At 37.3% G+C, this 25222-nt stretch overlaps 1 long non-coding RNA gene across 1 annotated transcript in view; it reads right to left on the bottom strand.

The window, feature by feature from the left end:
- Window positions 1-8694: 8694 nt before the first annotated feature.
- LOC138832351 (uncharacterized) overlaps window positions 8695-25222 on the bottom strand; it is a 50003-nt gene continuing 33475 nt past the window's right edge. Inside the window, exon 3 of the long non-coding RNA XR_011373544.1 lies at window positions 8695-8776. This is a non-coding gene — a long non-coding RNA (uncharacterized lncRNA). The remainder of the gene's footprint in view (window positions 8777-25222) is intronic.

Genomic DNA, 25222 nt, shown 5'->3' on the forward strand with positions numbered 1-25222 from the left:
CTCATTCCTTCTATATTGCAGTCACCAGTTATCATATCCAACAGATGCAGCTCTGAACACAAATAACCTGACTCTCAGCCATACGTAGCATAGGTTACTGTTCCCTTCTCTGGTGATATCCCCCCCACCTATGAATTTCTTTATCAGATTATTAATTTTGTTTAGCATCTCGTCCTCTAATTCAGTTTCTCCAAATAAAAGGATATTTTTAAATTTTAGTTTTCTGTCTATTTCTATCTGCATTCTCCCCACATGATCTCATCTTGTCCTATAATTACACACCATTATAAGAGATGGGGGGTTTCCATCTCTGACCCCTCCCCTTTATCAAAGCTTAGCATTATGCAACTTGATGCTTAAGTCCATTATATCAAAAGAAGATCCGTAATTCCTCTAATACAGCATTCTGTGGTTTTCCTCAGTATGATATCCCTTTCATTGGATGCTCAAGTCCAAAATAGTTGAAATCCTTAGTTTTTCTCTATCCACTCTGTCCAACCCTGTTGCTCCCTCCCTAATTTACATTTCCAGGACCTCATAACGACATGACTTCAATGATTCTCACCAGATTGTTTTTCTTATTTTCTTGCTTCCTCATTCTACAGTATCAAAGTGACATCAAGTAATGACCTCTCTTGTTTTGTGCCACATGTCTAGTTTCTATTTGTGATGTTCAAAGCCCATGGATATTTCTGTTCTTTCTGTATCCCTGTCCTTCCTTTACTCGCACAGGTATTTTAAATTTTTTCTTCAAATATCAAGCTCATTTCTATGTCAGTGTCTTCAGCCTTTGTTTTTTCTGTCTCCAACAACCTCTACGTGTCCCTTTACATAACTGTCTGCTTATTATTTAGATTTTGATTCAGTTGTTCCTTCTTCCCACAGCTAGCAAAGGTAAACCTCAGGCAGCTTAGATGCCTTGTTATACACTCTGCTTTGTTTTCTCTATACCACATACCATGACGCGGAAATGTAATCATTTATTTATGACTTATCTTCTCCTCATCAACTTCCTATTTCATATTTAATGTATTCAACTTCCTAGTATCTATGAAGGTAGAAACTAATATGTAGGTAAGTGCTTCATAGAAAACACATGAAAATATGGACTATAAATTTTAAAATGATGATAGGAAGCAGATAATAAAGTTAAAGTCATAAAAATACTACAAATGAATTCTAGACTTTCTTTAATTTTGTTTGTAGTAGTTGGTCTGGGTTGAAACCTATTGAAACTCTGATTCATCTAAAAGATTCTAATAAATAGAGGGGAGGTACCTGACAGTTTCTTAATGTCTGTTTCTTAATTTGCGTTAGTGGAAGATAAGGATTTTTTTTGTTTTGTTTTTGCTCACTTTTGTTGTTGTTGTTGTTGTTGTTTTGTTGTTTATGGGACTTGAATTTATGGTCTGGGTGCTGTCCCTGAGCTCTTTTACTATAGGCTAGCTCTCTACCACTTTAAGCCACAGCCCCATTTCTGATTTTTGAGTAGTTAGTTGGAGATGAGTCTCATGGACTTTTCTACCTAGATTGGCTTCGAATGACAATGCTCAGATTTCAGACTCCTGAATAGCTAGGATTACAGGCATGAACCACCAGCACCCAGCTATGGAAGAGATTTATTTTATTTTATGTTATTGTAAAGATGTTGTACAGAAGAGTTACAGTTACATGAGCAAGGCATGTGTACATTTTTGGTTGAGCATTGTTACCTCTTTCCTTCTTGTTCTCCCACTAGGTTCCAGAGTCAATGTAAAGTAGGAAATCATGATTAATAGGAAGACTACTCAATGGTCATACAGTCAAATCCTAAGAACTAAGACCAAGTCTATACCAAAGACAGCTTCTGGGGGAAAAAAATAGAGATTGATGTTTCTTTGCTTCTCAGAAAATTACTAATGTAGAAATATACAAGCAATGCCTAGACAGAAAAGTCAAATATTGTCCTAGAAAGGGGCATCTCAGTATCTCTGTGTACCTGTGACTCCAAGAGAGTGTGGGATTTAAGTCCTCAATGTCCCTGTGACATCTTAAGGGTTTACACTTTGGAAGGTAAGCTTTGGGCCAGAGTTCACATTGCTTGGCCTTATTTCCTTCAGACTAACCCTTACCCGTGGCCACCAAGCTCACACATGGCTAAAGAAAGACACAGGTACTCATTCACATCCAATAGGAAGAAAATGAGGAGGGAATTTCTCTCTAGGATCCTAAGGGGGGAAATTTTTCCATCATCTTTGACTCTGTCATAGATGCACCTTTGAATCAATGCTATGGTGAGTTGAGGTGTTCTGATAATTAGCTGAGTCCTACCTAGTGTTCAGGTCTAGGTACTTCCTAAATTAAGTTTGAAACTATGAAGTGAGGTTTCCTAGAAAGTTGACAGTTGTTGTTTTGTTTTGTTTATCTTGTTTTATTTTTAGTTATCAACACATACTAAGCCCCCATCACCCTTCTGGTGCTAGAGACACTATGGTAAACAAACACAAATTCAATTATGTTGTAGCCAAATGCCCAAGATTGAAAAGCTGCCTAGTGGCTTTATCTTGGGTCACATACATGTTTTCTGGAAATCGGTAATGGGCCCAAGCCCAGGCTGACTCATTTCCATGTCCCTGAGAGAGGTGCTCAGTTCTACAGAGCTGCTAGTTGTCCTTGTTAGTCTCGCATGATGTGACTCTCCTGCCACAGAAAATGCTATTGTCACCCAGAGCCATCATAACCTTTCCCCTGAACTCAAGAAATGTCAGCTGCTTAAACAATCTGTCGTCAGCCAATATCTAAGCGTATGCATGGATGGAGAAGAGACTGAGGGCAAAAGCATGGATGACAGGGTCATATCTTCCCTTAGACACCAGAGAAATTTCTTCTGTGCCCTCCTGACAGAAGAACATCCACCGCCTTTTAATACAGTGCTACTCTGCAGATCGTTCATTTCCAAGTTACAATGGAATGATATCAGAAGAAAAAACACCGATGGAGGTTGAGGCTGAGGGAAAGTAAAGAAAGCTAATACAGATGTTCCTTCTGATGCAAAATGAAAACACTCACCTTAAACATAAGTGGCTTGCTTGGGAAAACTTAAAATCAATATTAAGTATGAATTATTGATTTTACTCAGCTAGAAATTAACATTCAACTTTGACCCCTACCTCGTGCTCTCTGATTTATTTTATTTTATTTTATCGTAAAGATGCTGTCCAATTTTGATGGAAATTCAGTGATCACTTTCATATCAACAGATATGTCCTTGAAATACTACCCAACTTTGTTCTCCTTTCTCATTCTCTCCCTTCTTATTTCCTCTCTTCTTTCATTCTCTTAAACCTTCTATTTTCTTGCTCTTACTCTCTTGCTCCTCTCTTTTCCCTCTTTTTTACTTTAGGCGGTATCTTAGCAACGGCCATTTCAATTAAAATATGATGGGAAGGACTACCGGTGTTGCCACGGTTACCAGTATTTCCTGCTGTCACCAGAGGAAGTAACCTGTGAGTTATCACTGGTTATTGAGCTGCAACAGACACCTCCCTGAGCCTTTCCTCACTGCCTTTCCTTACTCCATAGATAATGAGTCTCCCTCATCAAAATGTTTGACCTAACCATTGTACAGTCTCATAGGTGCTCTAAGTGAAAAGCTTCTATCACCCAGATATTTATAGAAAATTTGAGAGAAATACAAAATTGAAAAAGAGTTAAATTTTGACATTATTTCTGAGGGTTATAAAACCATACCTTTTTGTTCTACTGTAGATTTCAAATAACAATAGATAACAACATACTTGGCCAACGTAATTCATAACTGTCATACTGATTCAACATGTATTGCCTTCTAGCAATAAAGTAAACACAGTCATTTGTAACTCTATACCATCATCTAGATGCTAGGCTGAATTTCAAATGTAAAAATATGTCTTAATTTTTTTCTGGAAGTTATAAAAATTAAAAATTTATTCATTAAGATCACTTATGCTCATCTTAAAGACAGTCTCTAGCACCTTCAAACTAATTTAAAAACTACCTGACATCACCCTTAGAACATCACCATAGGATCCAGTGGACCTGACATTAGCCTGTTGTATAGCCCCAGTTCTGGACCCATTCCCTAGACCAAACAATTTTTAAAATTGATAATTTTGCTAAGTATCTTAACACCTGACTTAGGTATACCACCTAATTCAATATTTCATTCCAGCAATGGCTCTGTCTGCATGTACTTGCTACATTTTATAAATATTCAAACCAAAAACCAGGGACTGAAGATAAAAATGGCAGAAAGCTGCCATCACACTTTCTGACTCTTATTCGTTCCTAGATAATAATTGCACAACACCTTGCACTTAGCATGGATGCTGTTGCACCCAAGCATAGTACCTTTCCACTCCCTCCTTCCCTTCCTTACTAGTTTCTCCTAGGAGCACTGCTTAAAATAAGCCACTTGCACATGAATCTTCCTTTTTGAGTTTATTTTTAGAACTAGTAAAGGCTATCCTTCCTATGAGAGTCCTCTTTTCTCTATGACTCCAGCTTCCACTATTTCCCCCCTTGAGCTTTTCATGCCTGGGCTTGGCTCCCAGTTGCTTTAGTCTTCTTGATGGGGGCCTTTAATTCTTCTCACGCTTATTTTGTATCTAGTCCTTTAACATCTCAATTGTTGCCTTAGTTGGTTTATCTTTCATGAAGCTGGTTTATCTAATCATTCGTTGACTGCCAGTGACAGGTACAATTCCATCCTTGCTTCCTTTTGATTCAGTTCTACATAGTGGTTAGGATGTTATTTTTCAAACATAGATAAAACAAAGTCAGTTATTTAAAAGTATCAGTGGATCTCTAGCATATCTAGATACAATCCACATTTTATACCTTGATACAGAACATCTTTCTTCCTTCATCTGGTACTACTGGTTTCTTCTCTGGCCATTTCTTAATATGCATACTGAAGCCATATCCAGCTACATGTAATTCCCAGCTCCATCCAGAGCTACTTACTCTGTGATTTAGCTCAACTCATATGGCTCATCCAGTGTTGCATGTACTCTACTCCTGCAAACATTAACTCAGCTTCCTGTTCAAGTGGGTGTCATCTTTCCAGGAAACCTGTCAGTTCCTTCAGGGTGAGTTATTCATCTTTTAATTGTTGGGCACTCAGTTTCAATATAACACATAATAGATAGCTTGTTGAATAAACAGCCTTTGAAGAAGTGAAACTAGCTACTCCTAAAGTCCTGTGACAAAACTTTAATTGTTATCGGTGATTTAGCTTGAAGAAGTGAACCAGTGATGCTAATAATTACCATTTACTTACCCCAACTCATGCTAGATACTTAGTGCTTAATGTATATAACTGCTTAATCTTCATAACAAAAATAAGGTATTCAACTATTTTAATGATAAGAAAAATAATGCTTAGGAAAACCGAATAACATACAGGTAATTAAGGGGTGGAATTTGGATTGAATCCTTCCACCATGTCTGTTTGAATTCTCCCTTCTTTATGCGAAACAGCTGTGCTATATCATGTAAAGATAACTAGGATTTACCATCTCATAGGACAAAGCTCCTACTCAACTTTAATTCCCAACTAGTCAACATAAAGAAGGCACACACACACACACACACACACACACACACACACACACACACACACACACACACACACACAAAGTTGTATAATTAATATTTTATATGTGCATTTCATTTTAGACTTTTATAAGAAAAGACATTTGTTTGGGGGCAGCTCATCTAAAGAGATGGTAGAACTAGAGACAGCTAGATATTTACACAGGGCAAATGCCTTCTTAATATGTACTATATTTGATAAAATACTCATGGAACATTGCTTCTCTGTAAGAGCTACTGCTAGAGACTGCACTCCTGTGAATGTGCTTCACCAATTCTCTTTCAGACTCAGCAAGTCCCTGATCACATGCTGATCACACACACCGAGCCAGATTCAGACAATTAACGACCTGATTTGTTTTTGCTACCATCAGAACTTGATAACTCAATGGTAGCAGTAGTTAATGTGGCATTTTATAAGCAACAATGAATTACCCATGGTTAATGACTAATGATAAATTAGTATGGTTATACTCACCGCCAAGAATCTCTGGAAGTGTGAATTGTCAAGTTGTTACAACATGAACAAAGGGTAAGTTTGGATCCACAAAATCGTGGAATAGGCCACCATGAAAATGGATTTGCTTCTTCTTCTGCCAGGTGTATACTCTTGGATCCAGTCTCTTTGCCAAGTGCACGATGCAGCCTCTATCCTGCAAATAGCACTCTTCTCTACTATGCCAAGGAAGGGGTGAACTTGTGCTGGTTTTTCCCAGGACATTGGTAGTTGTTTTGGAATTTTTTATATTTATTTTTGTTATTAAGGTGTTGTACAGAGGGGTTACCATTTAACAATTCGGGCAATGCATACATTTCTCTTTTGGACAATGTCACTCCTTCTTTCATTACCCCAGTTTCTCCCTCTCATCCCTGCCCAGAAATTATAAAGTTCATTTTCTACATAGACACTTGTAGTTTATAAAGGTTCTTTATTCTAGACTTCCACATATATTAACTGTTGCAGGAAGAACATAACTGAAATCTGGAGAAGTGATTCAGTGGAGGAGCATTTCCCTAGTATGAGTGAAGCCCTGAGTTTGATCCCTACCATCACAACATTAATATTAATAATAATAATAATATTCATCATCATCATCTAAGCAAACTTGGGAACTGATGGTGTAGCCCCAGGGTATATGTTTACCTCTAGTATGTATGAGGCCCTGGGTTTCATTCCCAGCATTGTAAATATAACTTTAAAAAATTATCTAGGCAAAAGTTTTTCTCGAAATTTTTCTAAAATGTAGAAGAGCAACTCTTTTATTCTCAGCAGCAATGAAACTTTAAGGATGAAATTCAGAGGCAACTAATACCCAGGGGATCTGACTCATGGGGAGAGTTGGTTTCAATTAGAGAGAAAAAGACAGAATGAGAAAATCAGTGGTAAAAGGATGAGATGGAGACAGATACCGCTGACATCTTCATTCCCTTAGATCAAGGACTAACTGTTATTCTACAATTTCCACAATTTGGTTCCCTGAGCCAAAATAAAAAAATTCTCTATAAATTATGATAGCTTTAGTTGGATCTGTGTCACACAAGGGTCTTCACTGTTACACAATTCATGGCCTCATTTTAAACCTGAGTGCTTTGTGATGTCTATCTTGCTCTTGGGTTTTTGCCCATCTCTTTGGATATCTGAACTTCTGTCAGATATTAAAGCTTAAAGCTATTCTCTGAATCTCAGAAAGGGAAATGGCATAGTCAGTAAGTCATTAATTCAATGAGAACAGGGACTTGAAAACCAATTTGTTGCTGCACTCAACTCACTTTAGAAAAACCACCTACACTAAGCCAAATGACTAATCATAGTCCCCATTTAAACAAATAAGAGTCCAAAGAGTGCTTACCCTAAAATATGTACAGCCATCATATATGTTGGGATCACAAAAGTAAGGCACTCAGTTCCATGTATCACACATCCAGTCTTCCATAGATGATAGTTCTCACTGTAACTCAGCATTCCAATGCTTCCATGTACTTCAAACTTCCCTTTGCAATTTGCTTTCTGCTGCTGGTTAAATCTAGCCAACTAAAATAAAACTCACTTCATTTCCCCACTCCTGCCCACATTCTTTCCCATTGGCTCGTTTATTGCATAGTAATGTATAAAAGAAAAATTGGGATTGATGCCCACATAGATCAAAATAAAATTAACGTGTGGGACCACAGTGCTAGTGCTGTGTACCTTAGACCACTGATGCTAATTGCAACACATTGTGTCACTGCTATGACACAAGAAAGTGTGAGATTGCTGCACACAGTTTTACATGCTGATAAGGCTTTGAAACTCAACGATGAAGCTGTTCTGCTCTTGGGATGTTGACAAGATAATGTGTGCAAAGCATTTAGCTTCCTTGGAAGACAGGTATGAGCAAAATACAAAGTAGGATTAATTATTGATTAGCTGTGCAGATGAGAAATGGAGAAGCAAAGATGTATACTTCTCTTTTGGCACATGTTACACCTGCCTTATATTGCAATTATTTCTCCAGTGGGCCCATAGACACCTCAAAACAAGCTTTGGCTTAGGAATTGTTTCATTCTTTATAATTCTTGTCAAGTGAAACATTTCTGACAAATGTGGGCTAAATGAATGTTAAATGAGAAATTGGAATACATAGTTAATAAGAAAAGAAGACTTACCTATGTGCAGTTAAAAAATAAGCAAGGAAGGAGACAGTGTGATTTTGTGAAATGAGAATGGATTTGGGAGTTCAGATATGATCTCTCCCACCAACCAGTTTTTGTATTTACCCTTAATATATTCAAATACATTATTTTTCAATTTAAATAGTGGGAACCACAATATCCACTTAATATTGTTATGGTAAGAATTAAATATAACAAAAGACTAGTTCACAGGGGCTCATACCTATAATCTCAAGAGGTGAAGACTAAGAGCACTGTAGTTTGAGGTCAGCATGGGCAAAAATAAATGTTAGTAATCATCATCTTAATAAAAAAATTTCTAAAAGTGGTGAGGCACATCTCTCATAACAGCTATTTAAGAGACATAAATAGCAGAATCACAGTCCTGGATGGGGAAAAAGCATTAAATGCTACCTGGAACTGAATCGTGGGTCTCCTCTTCTCCTCTTCCTCTTCATCTTCTTTCTCTCTTCCTCCTTCTCTTCCTCCCACTTCTTCTAGTATCAGGGACCTCAATCAAAGGAGATATTCCTTAAATTTGTCATTAAGATAAAAAATGCCTAAGAGGTGAATTAATTTGTTTCTGGGTCCAAATCAAGAAGAAAATAGAATGACAGTACAAATAATTTGTGCATAAATTGGTCACTAGGTCCAACAACTCCAAATCAATATTGTGTTTTGAGTTTTAGAAGGACAGGTACTGCAAACCCCACTTTCCATGACTAAGTTTTACATAACCATCAAATCACATAGAAGTTTATTTAAAGCCATTTCATATAAATCCCATTTCTGAGAAGTTTTCATGGCCCCTTACATAGATATTTGAATAGGAGAGTGGCGAGAGACAGAGGGCTTTCTGAAGCCTAGTATTTGGGTATATATCCTAAAATATAATAATGTGTCAGTGGGAGATCAACCTTTCCAGCAAAACTTCTACCATAATTATGACAAAAAGACTTCTTTTTTTTTTTTTTTGGTCAGTCATGGGGTTTGAACTCTGGGCCTGGGCACTGGCCCTCAGCTCTTCAGCTCAAGGTGAGCACTCTACCACTTGAGCCAGAGTGCCACTTCAGTTTTCTGGTTGTTAATTGGAGAAAAGAGTCTCACAGACTTTCCTACCTGGGTCGGCTTTGAACTGCAATCCTCAGATCTCAGCCTCCTGAGTATCTAGGATTACAGGCCACCATGAGCCATCAGCACCTGGCTAAAACTTCACTTTCTTACTACAAAAAAGATCTTTAATATAATCTTAGTGCCTTGGCTACAATGTATGCTTCAGAGGAGGAAGGACCTTGACTATTCTGTAAACAAACACATCATAGTAGACTTGATTTGCATGAAATGAAAAAAAAGATTTCAGATGTTACCTTTAGATCAAGTCTCCAAAATAAACCTTCCATAAGTGAGCAACTGGCCAAGTGACTAGCTAAAAGTTTGCAGTCACTGCCTGGTTTTCATTTTGACTTCATGACAACATTTTAATAAATGTTCATTTTATCTCTAACCAGCTCACTTCTGCTGTAGTTGAAATAGCAGGAAATAAGAGCATTTGAAAGACCTTTGTGAGCTGCAGCAGTGAAGGAGGGCCTTTCTCATAGTCAGAAGCTCCACCACCTGAACTACAACAGCCTTGTGGTACAAGGATCAAAGGTACAACTGGTCCTAAGTTAGCATTGGATGTGTATTTCCTATGCAGTCTGTGGTACCCTCCATCTTTCAGTTCTGTTTCCCCACGTCCCAGGTTCTTTAGTACTGTTTGGCTGGTGGTTTTGGCTTGAACCAAAAAATTAGCTTGCCTTTGACTTGCCTGCTGTATCCATTCACTTCCCTATTTCACTCTTCCCTAACATCATTGTTTTCTTGTTCACATTCCTTTCTGTCTCATTAATTGTTTTCCATGGTAAAAGCTAGTTAAACTGATAAGGGTATTATTTCTCTCCGAAGACTTATTAGTGTTTTTTTTCCATGTGTAGTTTATGGATAAATCACCTCTGAATACAAAGATAATAAATAGCTCACATGGCTTGTGCATCTAATATGCATCAAGCTCTAAGAAGCACTTAAAATCCTTACCTTCCATTGTACATCACAATCATACAAGTGATATATTAGATTTTCCATTTTACAAGAGGAAAAGACTGAAACAATTTTCTTAATACAAACCTAAAGTGTTATCTGAATCTATCTGGTTCACCCTGAGTGTTTTTAACTCAGAATTTTAGTTCGTAAAAAATAACCAACTACAATCACAAAACAGTATAAATTTTATAATAAAAGAGCCATTTGTGGGTACATAGGGCTCTGGATAACCCTCAGACAGCATCTGGTCCTAGCCTCTCTTCTCCAATAACACATTTGGGTAGCTCTGCTTATCAAAAAGACCCTGATCATCCATCCTAAAATACACCATTTTACAGTGATCTCTTGAACTCAGTTCCTTGCAGATCTTGAATATGGGGCCTCTCTGCTTCTACCAGTTCCTAGAAAATAAAAGAGTCCATTGGAAGAGAGTTAAGAGAGAGGGAGAATAGAAGCTAAGAATAAAGTGTGTTTGGCTGGGCCAAACACATAGGCTTTTATGACCATGGCAATGGCCTGGAACATTCAAACATTCAATTTGTCTAACCAAAAAAAAATTGAACAAGATGAGTAAAGATGTGGACAAATGAAGGCTGTGCATAGTCTTAACATACACACAATCCCAGCTACTTGGTAGGATAAGCTAGTAGGATCATGAGTTTGAGACCAACTTGGGCAAAATTAGTTAGACCTATCTCAAAAACAAAATAAAAGCAAATGGTTGGAGCTATGGCTTGAATAATAAACATTTACCATGCAAGGCCCAGGAGTCAATCCTCTGAATCACACAAACAAATGAGCAAACAAAAAAACAAAAAAGAATGTGAGCTCAAAGAATAATCAGAAGAGGGTGGGCCAATAAGAGCTGAGCATTATATTCAGAAATGATTAATCTTTGAGGAATCTTCAAAACCAAATAAAGTTGAAAGTTATCTGTTTATCTTTTTTGTTGAAAATGTAGATTTTCCTAGCCCTAATAAAGTAGGATTTTTTATAATCAATAGAATGAACAGAAGAATTGAATATACATTCAGAAGTCAATGTTATCCAATGAAGTGTTGGTATGGAAGAAGGTTGTGTCCCAAAGGCAAAGAATTTGTACTGTTATAGTCACAAAAAGGGCTACATTCCACCTACTCTTTCCCCCTCTTCTCATTCTTCACATATGTTTCTCTCTTTGTTCCTCCCTAAGGACTAGTCCTTAGTAACTCAGTAAAATAATAACAGATTACTAGCCCTTAGTAACGCAATAATAACAGATTTGCAAAAAAGGTGGGAGTCTACTTTGAACAGTTAAAAGTAAAACATCCCTGTAACAGGCAGGGTTGCAGGTAATATTTGGGGAGCTACCACGTACCGTGGAAAGCCACAGAAAACCTTTTATTGAGTCCCAAATCTTCACCTCGGTGATTGTGTGACCCTGGACAAATAATATTTCTCAGAGTCACAGTTTCATCATTCATGAGCCCACTATTGTAATCTCTCCCAAGTCCTTCTATATAACTAAATAGAAGTGTAGAAATGCAAATCCATCATAAAACTATACGTGTTCATGCAAAGTAGGCTATTCCAAGTTTTCAGTTATTTCAAGTTCTGTGAAATTTTGCTGTAAGTAAAATTATGCATGTCTGCCATTTTCCCAGAAAGTCACTGTGTTCAATATTCAAAGATGTGAGTGATTCCTTTGTTATAAATCATTCAAGTAAGTGAGTAAAAAACAAACACTTCATTTGAAGGAAACCAGGATGCTCAAGTCTACATGTAGTGCTTTCTATGACAGAATCAGAACAGCACCTTCTCAGCATGGGCTTCAGGTATTATGAGCTGGGGTGGCAGCTAAATCCTCCTGTTTTCTCTAGGCTTTTTATCTCTGCCAGCCAGTGTTAAGGAAGAACAAACTCCTTCCCATTTGCCTGAGGGGGAAGACTCTTAATTACCATGCTTCTGATTTCCCTCTGGAAGGCTGGCGCCAGGGCCTGAACTCAACCCTCTTCCCCAAGGTCTCCTGGGACATAAGCTCCTGGAAAGCTTCAGCCACTGCCCTTCCCCCCAACACACACACACACACACACACATACACACACACACACACACACAGAAGAACACACACAGACAATAGCTGTCAGCATCAACCTGCCCTACCCAACACCATCCCCCCCATCCAGACCAGATGGAGACAAGAAGTTAATGGCAGCAGCACTTGTTCTGAGCAGAATACCTCCAAAGGGAGGAGGCTATGACCCAACCTGTTTTGAATATTCCTATCACATGTATATTCTACCACTGCATTGACTGCTTCCTGGGGAGAGGACTGAGATTTTCATATTTCGTCTCACTGCTTTTAAAAGAGCTTACTCTCTAAGAAGAAAGAACCCTGCCCCCAACTCTGCCTGATATCAGGCCCAGGAACATTCTTGACTGAGGCTGCTTGCAGTCTCTGTTCCCTACCCCTCCTTCGATTGCTTGGAGAAATCAAACCATGAAAATATTTCATCTCTCTTAGGAAAAAGCAATTCGAATGTTTTAGCAGGAAAATCACTTCAAAAGCATCTGCTTTTACTCATCCTCCCCACCGGACTGAGAATTCAGGAAATAAAATCATTTTCTACAATGCAGATATCCATCAAGGAGTAAACCCACACCCTTCTGTAGTGAGACTATTAATATCAGCCTAGCCTATCACATAAGACAATTGTGACAACCAAAAGAGCAAATGTATAAACACTAGGTAAACAATGGGCAGTATTCAATTCTTAGTAATAGAGGAGTATAGAATAGATAAAGCTTTAGATTGGAAGATAAATAATTAATTAAATTAAATAATTCAATTAAATTCAATCTCTTTCCTTAAAATTCTGTCTCCTCTTTTCACTAGTAAGAGAAATGACCAACTCATTTTATGACTTCTGAAAATGAAAAATTAGAAATAAAAGGAGAGATGGGTGGGTAAGTAGGTGAATGAATGGGTAGGTTGGTATATGGATTGAGGGATGGATGAATGGAGGGATGAATGGAAGAAAGGATAAATAGCTGGACAAGTGAATATTTACTGAGCATAATCTCACTGTTAGCTGAGTCATATACATCCTACTAGCATTCACAGAGGTTAAGTACACATAGAAATCCTGTGGTGGGCTCTCATATCCCTTTTCGGACTGAAAGACCTTTCCAGGGAGTGCTATTGGTAGAAAGCTTTAAATGTTAGATGCTTTGGGGGGATTGCTTCAGCTGAAGAGAGCAGCTGCATCCAATGCCTGGTCAACATAAAGGTATCAAGACCCAGCCCGCTCTTCCTCCTCAGCTCTGCGTTTTCTTTGTGTTGACTTGTCCTTGTGCTGAGTCTGATTCATGTTCTCCCTTTCTTTAGAGATCCACTCCTACAGCACTTATAAACTTGCCAATTGCCATCTCAGAATGAAAATGGGATTTTTAGGCTCCAGGCCCATATTCCTGCAATCTCGTGTGTCAGCTCTGACCACTGATCCCTATATGTCAAATAGACATGAGGAAGGGAAATGAGATTTATTACATGAGCATGCAATGTTAAGACAGCACTTCAACCCATCGTTAGCTATTTTTAGTGTATAAATATGAGCTATAGGTTTTAGAGACTAACAACTGGAGGTAGAAGGAAGAAGTATTATGCATAACTATTCAATTTAGTCCTGGTCAAAGTCTGGCCTATCTGATCATTTGTTTTGGAGGAGTTCAGAGAAGTTATGCCTAGTCTGGATAAACATGCCATCATGGCTTAGCAGGTGCTCTACCTTAAGATATCCCTATTGTTCTTTAGGAGTAGTTTTTGTTCCTGTAAAGATATCCATCAGTCCTGTCTTTCTTGGATTCCTAAATGATTGCAAGGAGACTGCAGAGTGAATGGTTTAGACAAAGATGCATACAAAATGGAGACAGGGATGTCAAACTTTTCTCCTGTTTTTAATTAACCAAGTGCCCAATTAGGTAGTGCTCTTCAGCAAAAACAACTTTTAAACACCTCTTAAAGAAGTTTGCTGCAGGGTGCTGGTGGCTCATGATTGTAATCCAAGCTACTCAGGAGGCTGAGATCTGAGGATCGTGGTTCAAAGCCAGCCCAGGCAGGAAAGTCCATGAGACTCTTATCTCCAATAAACAACCAGAAAACTGGAATTGGCACTGTGACTCAAGTGGTAAAGTGCTAGCCTTGAGCTGAAGAGCAGAGGGACAGTGCCCAGAGTTCAACCCCCATGACCAACAAAACAAAACAAAAAAAAGGAAGTCTGCTCCCCAAAGATCTCATCCTGGGACATATCCCCATACTAATATTTCAAGCCGAGAGCCCATCTTGTAAAACACAGGCACTTACTGAGTACCTTCAGGATAACTCAGAAGGATTCAGGCCCTCAGTGGGAGCATTTCATTTAACCACTTTATTTAGTGGAAAATATGCCGTGTATAAGTAACCTAGTTAAGCTCACCTTTAAGTTAATGGTAGAGCTAAAACCAAATTCCAGGTCCCTTGGCTAATGAGCCAAACTTTTTCTATCATGCAATGATTATATCCTAGATAAAGGAAGGAAAGGCTATACCTGAGTATATACCTTACAAAGAAAATGGATAATCATGTGACATTCCATAAACAAATTCTCCTACTATGGTTTTTGGCTTGTCTTCAAAAATCAGATATGTTTACTATTGACTCATCATTGTATTGTAACAGTGGATTCTGATTATCCTTTATCTTCCCCCACAAGGATGAGTTTCTTACAGCTAGATACAGGGCTCACTCACCTAAGTACCTACATCTGCTTAGCACTTCCCACAGTGACACATGCAAGTAAGTACTCTTTCTGGTCTGAGCCTCATAGTCAATCCAGATCTAGACAGGATCCAAAGAGCCATACATAGGCCCCACTCTGCCAAATAAAAGCCTTCAAGACCCAATGATATGTCTGCTTGTGTGAAATGGGATGGAGTGCAGCTGGAAGTCTACTTCAAGTCTTATTAAATAGGAAGCTAATCTGATCAGAGGTCCAGCTTAGCTGAGACTGACTATATTTCCTCAGGGTTTTTGCTGTCCCTGAGGGGGAGGGGAGTGAAGATGCAGATCAGAAATATAGGCACTTTCACTGAAGCATGCCTACATTTGCAATTCAATTCAGAAGGTGGGGGTTGGGGAAGAGAGGGAAGGGGCTGCCCAGCTGAAGCTAAATGCCACCAGGTCACTGGGTTCCTTAGCAGCAGTGGCTGTTCAAAGGGATAGAGGGTCATGGATCTAGGGCACAGTAAGAAGCTTCAAATGTATTCTGTCATTATGAAGAGAGAAGGGCCTTCTGGGAAATGGGAAAGATTGCATCACCAATTCAATTAGCAGAAGGAATGAGGCTGGGATGAGCGAGGGTAATCCTAGGCCTTGTGATTTTTTTTTTCAAACACCTCCACCTTTTACTGTTGTTGCTACTGTTACTTTAAATTAATCAGATACCAAATCCATGTCAAGAGGAACTGAATAATTATAGAAATATCGTCAGTCTGGTTATTACTTCTGTAATGTTAATGGGTTCCAAAAATGTGTTTTGCATGAAAATATTTTTATTGTTATGATTAATAACATAACTCTAGGAGTACAAAACATAATGCTAGCATGGAATTAGCAGTTGGCCCCTGAAGGTAAAGTACAGAGCACAAATGAGCTTAAAATATAGGAGAAGTCAGGCACTCCATGGGAGTCTAAGTCTCAGCATTAATAAATGAAGAAATAAGCAACTAGAAGGTGAGAAAGAAGTAGTAGAGAAACTTCAAGAAATCTGCTTTTGGGTTAAATTAATGTGAGAAACAATTTATTTGATGTATAGTGAGATTGTAATTTGGTAATTAAATGACATTACTCTATTATTTATTCAGCCCAAGAGATTAAAACATTTTCTACCTCAGATCAAATGTGTATCACATTTTAAAAAATGGAGCAATAACTGCTAAAAATCCCTCTGCTTAGGATAGTCTAATTTCATAAAATGCACCTTAACTATACTGACCCATTAGAGCCAAACTGTCCTGAACTGTCACAGTCTCATCTTACTTAGGCAGGATACAATAACAGAATATCCATGCAAATATCATAAAAGAAAGGATAACAAACTTAATTATGTCTGGCATTTCTTTAGACCTTCACATTCTTCAGAATGTTTTAAACGGCCTTCTGACTTCTTGCAGTAACTAAGTCAGGTATAGTGATATTAGTATGTTCATTTTGCCATTTTATCTCTTACCTTTTGTTGCCACATTAATTAGTGAGAAAAATGAAATACAAAAGTTAAGGGGTCACATTTACTAATTAGTTCTATAGCCTTGATTGTATTATAACACAAATACCAAACTTCTACTTTAGATATCTGCATTTGGTATCCAAACCAAAATAGACGGAAGTTGTGAGTCTGTCTACCATCACAGTGCTTCCTCAGAAATGAGGACTCTTAGGGCATCTGCCTCCCGTCACCATCCATCAGTTCAAGCAAATCACTGCAATTAGACACAGCCATCAGAGCCAAAGAGGACTATTAGTGTTCCAGCCCAGAAGTCATAACACAACCACCAGGTAATGCATACCATGTTGAAGTAGTCAAAATGAAGCACATTGCACAATCAATGACAAGTTCTGATGAAAAGACAGGGATTAGACAAGGAAGAGGTAAACCTGTCCTTACTCTATTTCATGTGCCACTACACAGAACAGATTTCTGAGAAAATCAATTTAAAGGATCGTCGGCCCATGGACCACCCAAAACGATTCCTTGTTACCTATACAAAATCTCTAAAGCGCCTCAGTAAGGCAACTTTACTTAGAGTCTTAGCACCAGAAAGAAAAATCTTGATTGAAGCCTAAATATATGCCAATAAATTTAATATATTTTCTATCTCTAGGAAGTACATTTTGAAGGTAGTATTTCTTTCTTTATATTGCATATTTATAGTGTTTCAATTTTTAAAGATACTGTATAATTCTATAATCAGAAAATGTTTATAAAAACTGAAGAAAGAGAAAGACCATCTAAACGCTAGGCTAATGATATCTCCCTAGAATTAAAATTAAAATTTTAAATTTATGTTCATCCTAAATTACATGGCTAATTTGAATTGAATTAAAGTATCTAGTTGACCAATGCTATTGCAGCTTTTCCTCAGTGTCCAAGCAGTTAATTCCTTGCTCTAATAGTTGCAGTTTTGAGAGTTGGAAGATGCTCAAAAATTACTGTCCTCAGTAGCGTGGCCAGGGGATTTATTGTCCTACAGAAGACATCTTTGTAGGAGAAGATATAGTATGGTTAATCACTCCCAGACAAAGATATAACTTAGAATTCTCTGAGAATTCTGGTTGTATAAAAATCCTGTCCTTAATAGACAACAGATTTCCACACCCACATTGGAATTTCAAACTCCTAATTTTATATTCAGCTGACAATATTTCTGAAAGTAAAAGTGACATGGAAGGAAATAAGCTTTAGTTGACTAATACTTCTAGCCTTTCAACATTTTTGAAGATGTTATGGAAGACAAGTATAAAATTTAAATAGTTCAGTCTTTCTGTTAAATGATGAATGAGTTCAGAATTACAGTGAAATGTTAAATATGCTCTATGCAACTATCATAAAATGAAGGAAGATTTTGGAAAACAAAAATGGTGGTAGGGAAAATTTCTGGTTGGAAAAGAGAAGGGTAGAGAACTGATCTATGACAGGTGTGCCACCTAGTACCATGATTCCATCAGAAGGACTATTTAAGAAAAAAAATAAGAATCACAAAAATAAGAGTCCAGACAGTGGAGCAGGTCAATGACGTTGATAAAATATTATCAAACTAAACCTGGTACTTGTGGATCATGCTTGAGAACCAAGGTTTGAAGAATAGTTCATAACAGGAAGAATAGTTCATGAGAAACTTATCTCTGATTAACCACCAAAAAGCTAGAAGTGGAGCTATGTCTGAAGTGTTAAAACATTAGCCTTGAACAAAACAGGCCCTGTGTGTAAGCCCTGAGTTCAAGCCCCAGGACTGCCTCCCCATCCTCCTCCCCAAATGTATATTATCAAAGTAAATGTCACTCTTCACTGTGGCTAGAGAAGTGCTGAAATATAAGGATTCTTAGGAGATATCATTTTCATATTTTCTGACTTAGGGGCTGTTAAATTCCCAGCCATGATAATGCATATTAATGTGAGGTTGAAAGCTAAATAAATATAATTTCAGTGAGCCAATTCTCTGTGGTATGTGTCTGTAATGGATAAAAAGCTAACTGAAATGATTAATCCTTGTAGAAATAAGGCATTGATCATAGAATGATAATAAGACAGTTTTCAACAGCAATCAAAGACACATCATTTGGACTTAGAAGCCTGAGACATAAGAATTGCACAATTGTTCCAGTTTTGAAGGTGAGATGACTATGCTCCAGAAGGATTAAATAGTTTGCTTGTCTTTGCTGGGAAAATCATACTAGAACTTAATATTCCTGATCTCCCATCTTTCTCTTAATCCAGTGTTCACTACACTTGAATGCCTAGAAAAACAGTTGACCTTGAGAAAGCTTCAGTGTTACTGACTTCTGAACAGCCAGTTTAGCCAAAGTCTGTCCCTTTGGTTTTCATATCCCCCATGGGTAATCCATCTCACTCAGTCTCTACCCCATTCACCATCTGACCTGCCATGCTCTCTGAAAATTGCAACTGTGTTTTACCTATGGAGTAACCAAATTCAATTATAGTTTCTGCCTTTGTGTTTCCTCAGCCTTTTTTCCTGCACAAATTGATGGTGACAGCAGCGATACCAATTCAATTACATACCATCTTCTGGTTCCTAGTAATGATTCTGAGTAGGTCAACAGAGACCATCTAGGAACAAGAATGAGTGAGTTAAAAGGAAAGGATAAAGAACTGGAGCCTGAATTAGAAATCCCTTTTCACTTACTGAGAAAATTTAAGCTACTTTCTTTCATAGAATACACAGGAAAAGTTACAGATAGGGAAAGGATAGGATCGATGCATTTGTGAATGAAGATTTCTAGCTGGGATTCAAATGCTTAAAATTATATTTCCCAGATGAGCAACATGGGGAGAGGGGAGGATCAAATAGAAAAGCTTCCAAATAATGAGGTTTGAAAAAAGGAGTCAGAGAAGAGTCAACATTTTTTTTTGTCATTTTAAATTCATTTAATGAATATTTATGTTTTCAGCTGCTAACCTGAAATAGACTATTCTAGATTAGAGTAGCAGTAGTTCAGAGAGCAAAATAACAAAGTCTCTGCCACTGTGGTGGTTGATTCCAGGGAAGAAGGCAAGTAGACATCATAAAAACAAACAAAGAAAAGTAAAAGACAGTTAGTAGATCCTTGCATTACTTATGTAGGGAACTCAAGGGGGGAAATTGTCTTTCTAAAGAGATGACATTTGAACAAATGAATGACTGAAGCATACAGACATGTAAAATAAAATTCATTAAGGGCTAAAATAATGAAATTTAGTTGTTTATTCTTTGTATATGTTTATGGTTATTACAAACTGAAAAGGGTTCTACTTTTATAATTATAGCTTACCCAGGAAATTACTATACTCTCACATGCTAAGCAAAATCTCCTACAAAATAAAGACAATGAAATCAAGTGAATCTCTATTATTTTCTTTTTAAATTTCATTTTCCTGTCAATCCCTGAGAAAACCAAGTCCTAAATAGTCTCCTGTTGCTCTAATACAAGTTACCTCACTGTCTACTTTGGCTACTTCTTAGCTTTTTGTGGTTTTGTATAAAGTTGTTTATAGACACAATTTTTGAATAAGCAATTATTTGTTCTGTTTTTCTTTTCTAAATCAGATTTTTGATTTGTGTAAACTACTGATTAAAGTTCCTTCAACAAATCCTTGTGGTATAAATATTATGACTATTGAGGGTAAAGGATGACTACAATTCTATGCTTGTTTTTAAATGATATACCATGTAGTAAGAATAGTAGTTAGGCCCACAAGTAAGTATGAAAATAGATGTATTTTTCTCTTAAGTAGAAATTTCTTATAGTTGGGAGAGATGTAGATGAAGAGCACAAATAATTTCAGGGAGTAAGATTTTAGATAAACTTTGGAAACAGAGTAGCCTATCAAATCAGAATCATACCCAGAAGACATTTCAGGCCAAAAAGCCACTATAAATACATTAAGGCAGACAGAGGTGGAAAGGCATGTTTCAGGAACTATAAGTTCTCTAGTCTAGCTAAAATGAAACTCATAAGTACCCTAGTCTGGTGGTAAGATAAGTTAGACAGTAATAGATAAGCTAGGCTAGTCTGAAAAAATCTATAATGCCAGGAGACAATGGGAACTTTTAAAATGGGATCTCTTAAGTGTACTGCTATGGATTGGAGAAAAGTGTACACAAGATGGGGGACATACACAAGGAATATATTTTAAAATATAAAGAAATAACAGAGCTCGTTTTGGACATGTCGGTGTTGGGGGGGGGAAGGAATAGGATTGGGATGGGGGGAAGGGGGAGGCTGAGAAGGGATGCGAAGGGTAAACAAAGGAGGAGGCTGCAATGCTTGGTAAGAAATGTATGCATTATCCTGCCCATGTAATTGTAACTCCTCTGTACAGTATGTTCACAAATAAAATAAAATTAAATTTAAAAAAAAAGAAATAACAGAAGTCTGAGTACAATGTTAGCATTGGAAATGATTTTTTTTAAAGAACAGACTTGTGACAGTATAATTAATGGGACTTAGCTGATTAGAAAGAGAACATGTAAATATTATTTTGAAATATTAATGGAACTGCTTTTGGAAGAAATTATTAAGAAATTAAGTTCTGGGTTCTCTTTTACAACTATTAAAATGTCCCTAAAGTATTGTTGGATATGGGTTATCTCCTACAGACTCATGCACTAAAGACCTGGTCCCCAGCTACTAAAAGGTGATTGAATCATGAAGATACTAACCCACTGTTAAGCTTATAAATGGGTAATTAGGAGGTAAGAAATAGTTAGAAGAAGTGGGTCACAAACTGGATGCTGGTGGCTCACACCTGTAATCCTAGCTACTCAGTGGGCTGAGACCTGATAATCACTGTTCAAAGCCAGTCTGGGCAGGAAAATCCATGAGACACTTATCTCCAATAAACAACTCAAAAAAGCCAGAAGTGGACAGTGCATAGGCCCAGAGTTCAAGCCCCAAGACTAACAAAAACAAAAAAGAAATGAGTCACTATGAACATACTATCGAGGATATATCTTCATCTCTACCACATGTTCCCACTGCTGTAATGTTCTGCCTTACTGTAATCTCATAGCATCAGAGATATTAGCAATCAGCCATGGTAGGTCCATGCTGACCATGGACTGAAACCTCTGAAATCAAAGCCAAAGTAAATATTTATTCCTTTTAATTTACCCATGTATGTTGTCATAGTGATGGCACAGAAAATTAGTACTGAGAAGTGGAGTGAGTCATTACTGTAACTATATTTGATCACATAGTCAAAAGCTTTTGGAATTGATTTATGGGAACAGGTTGGAAAGTTTGTAGAGGTAGGCTAAATAAGTTCTAGAATGCTACCTATGAATAGTAATAGAAAATCCTGATAGGACTTCAGAAGACTGAATGCTATTAAGAATATAGACAGTGAAAATTGTGCTTCAGAGGTTTTATATAGGAATGAGGATTCTATTAGAAATGAGAGTAGAGGACATTCATGTTATATTCTGGCAAAATACTTGCCTACATTTTATCTATGTCCCAGACTTTGTGTGATGCTACTTAAGTCCATGGACTAATTAACCTAGAGGAGGAAATTTCAAGGTGGTAAAGAATGATTAAACCCATTTGAAAGTTTTCTCTTTCTCTTTCACTGAAGCACCCTGAACACACATGGCAACCTAGAAAAGTGTTTTGCCAGGTTAAGACACTCAAAGGCTATTGTATGTGTGGTCCTGTTACTTCTCAAGCACTATCATCCATTTGATGCTGGTCCTAGCGAAATAGAGAATCCAAGAGTTGGATCCTCTGAGAATTTTTCCAACAGGTTTTGGAATCCTTACAATCAAGTTCTCTAAGAATTTTTTCCAAGAATAGAATCCAGGATAGGGTGAGAGAGAAAGAGTATCTCTAAAGAATATGTCAAAAATTTGGTCAAACCTTTGAGGGAAGTTTGGAGACAAATGGATATTTACCTGTAATCAAAGAATATACAGAGGAAGGAACTGGTTCAAGAGTACATAGAACATAAGAGGTACTCTTAGATACCACTATTGAACCAAATAGAGAAGCAGATTCTGTAAGGCTAGGTTTAGAACTAAAGCAGAGGAGCAGATACAGAAAGTATGTTAGAGGGACTTTTAGCAGTAGAGTAAGATACATGCCAAGTAAATGATGATTTATGTAGGCTATTGTAGAAGAAAATAGCCTGTTTCTAATAGAAAAGGTAAAGTGCAGAGAAATAAAGAACTAGTGTTTTATAAACTTGTCTCTCCACACAGTTTACTATATTGATAAAAATTCACACATATTGAAGTAGGAAGGTAGAATTTCACACACACATGCACAAGTGTACACATCTACATATACACACATTTACAGAGAGACAGAACAGGGATGAAAAGATAGCTAATAATTTAAGACAATTGCTCAGCTTATGTCTAATTTTGTTCATAGTTTTCTTCATTGAACTCACACACAGTATTTTATTTATTTTTATTTGTTCATTATCTGTTTAGACCTGCATACTAAAATATGAGCTAAGTACATTCAGCAACTTTGACAAATCCACCATTGAATTCTTAGCACTTAGAACAGGTATTGGGATAAGCAGATATTTAATAAATACCAATTGGCAATTAACTGACTGAATAAATAATTAGGAAAGAACTAGTTCCAAGATAGATAGGATATGAGGGACTTTTAGACCAGAAGCAATAGATGTGAAGAATTAGATAGAGAAGCTGCTTACACAGTCTTAGGAGAAACAGGTCAACAAATGGCATATGTGATACAAACACAAAAGAAAGCAAAGCCAATATTGCTTCACTAAAGGGCATCATAGAAGGAACTGAGATTAGAGAAATAGTTCTCTCCAATTCATTGGCCTCTCCCCAACAGAAAGAAGCCATTCTGTGAGAGTTAAATATAAAGTTCAAATTACTTTCTTAATTTTATATTTTTAAATATTTTTAAAAGTATAATTACAAAAGATGTATACAATAGTAAAAGTATATGCTGGAAAAAATAAATTTCATGTCTAAAGACTATGGAATACATAATCTTACATTTTGTTTAGTGTGGTATAAAACTAAAATGATTACTCACACTTGGAAAAATAATTATATTAAGTGAAGTAAGCCAAACCCAAAGAAACATAGGTCCCATGGTTTCCCTTATTTGCAATATCTAGTATATGTATGAGTCAAGCAGAAAAGGTCAGATAAGGTGATGTTAGGAAAATGAACCATAAGATATGTATTTAAATGTTTTTTTTCTTTCATGCATTTGTTTCTAATGCATTTATAAGATTATTTCTTAGTTGCTTTGTATGTCCCTCCCCCACAGTATAACCCCTGCTTTCACTGTATTTGATGTCGGTATAATTTGTGGAGGAGATGGGGAAAAACAAGTGGTTTAAATAAGAATACAGGTGGACCCATTGCAACAATGAGAAGTACAAGTTGTCATGTAGAAAACGAACTTTACAACTTTGGTGGAGGCGGGGGAGGAGGTCTTGGGGGGAGGGGGGAGAGGCTGGGAAGGGATGGGAAGGGGAAACAAAGGAGGAGGCTACAATGATTGATAAGAAATGTACTCATTATCTTGCCCATGTAATTGTAACCCCTCTGTACAGTATTCTCACAATAAAAAATAAAATAAAATATAAAAAATTTAAAAAAATCTGAAAAAGAAAAAAAAATGACTACTCACAACTGGATTAACAGTCTTAAACTATATCTTGAAAAGTAACTAAGAATATATCTTCTAGCCAGATACTGATAGCTCATACCTGTAATCCCAGCTACTCAGGAAGCTACCATATGGAGGACTAAGGTTTGAAGCCAGACCAGGCAGAAAAGTCTTCAAGACTCCTCCAAAATAATAAGCAACTGGAAGTATGGCTGAAGTGGTAGAGCGCCAGACCAGATGTGAACAGAAAAGCCAAGAGAGAGCATGAGGCCTTCAGTTCAAACATTGATGCTAGCAAAAACAAAACAAAAGAAAAAGAAGGGCCAGGTGCCATTGGCTCACACCTGAAATCCTATCTACTCAGGAGGCTCAGATCTGAGGATCAAAGTTCAAAGCCAGCCTGGGCAGGAAAGTCCATGAGATTCTTATTTCCAATAAACTACTCCGAAAAATCTGGAAGTGGTGCTGTGGCTCAAGTGGTAGAGCACTAGCCTTGAGCAAAAGGAGCTCAGGGACAGCACCCAGGCCTAGAGTTCAAGCCTCAGGAATGGCAAAAAAAGAGAAAAAGAAGAGTGTATCTTCTAAGCAGGACTGTGATAGGACATTCCAGAATGACAATAATAGCATGGGTTTTTGAAACTCAGAAATTATTTTTGGAACTGTAAGACATTTCATATGCCTGGGCAACATAATGAACAAAAAGAATTCACAGGAAATGAACTAGAAAGCAACTCTCTTCAAAAGGGGGAATTATCAATAGAATATAGACAAACAAACAGCGAGATGAGGGCCTCACTTAATTAGTTTCACTTAATTATGAACAAAGGAATGACAAGATGAGAGTTTCGCTCATTTCAATAGAGGATTTGAACACACTAGTTAGAAAGTATTTTACTGATTTCAATCAGAGATGATTAGGGTCTAAACAAGGGCTGGATCACTAAGCTTGGAAGACCGAAGAGAGATTTGGAGCTGTTA

This window comes from Dipodomys merriami, unplaced genomic scaffold, assembly GCF_024711535.1.
Source record: "Dipodomys merriami isolate MVZ:Mamm:240054 unplaced genomic scaffold, mDipMer1.0.p SCAF_2, whole genome shotgun sequence".
In the NCBI taxonomy this organism is placed as follows: domain Eukaryota; kingdom Metazoa; phylum Chordata; class Mammalia; order Rodentia; family Heteromyidae; genus Dipodomys; species Dipodomys merriami.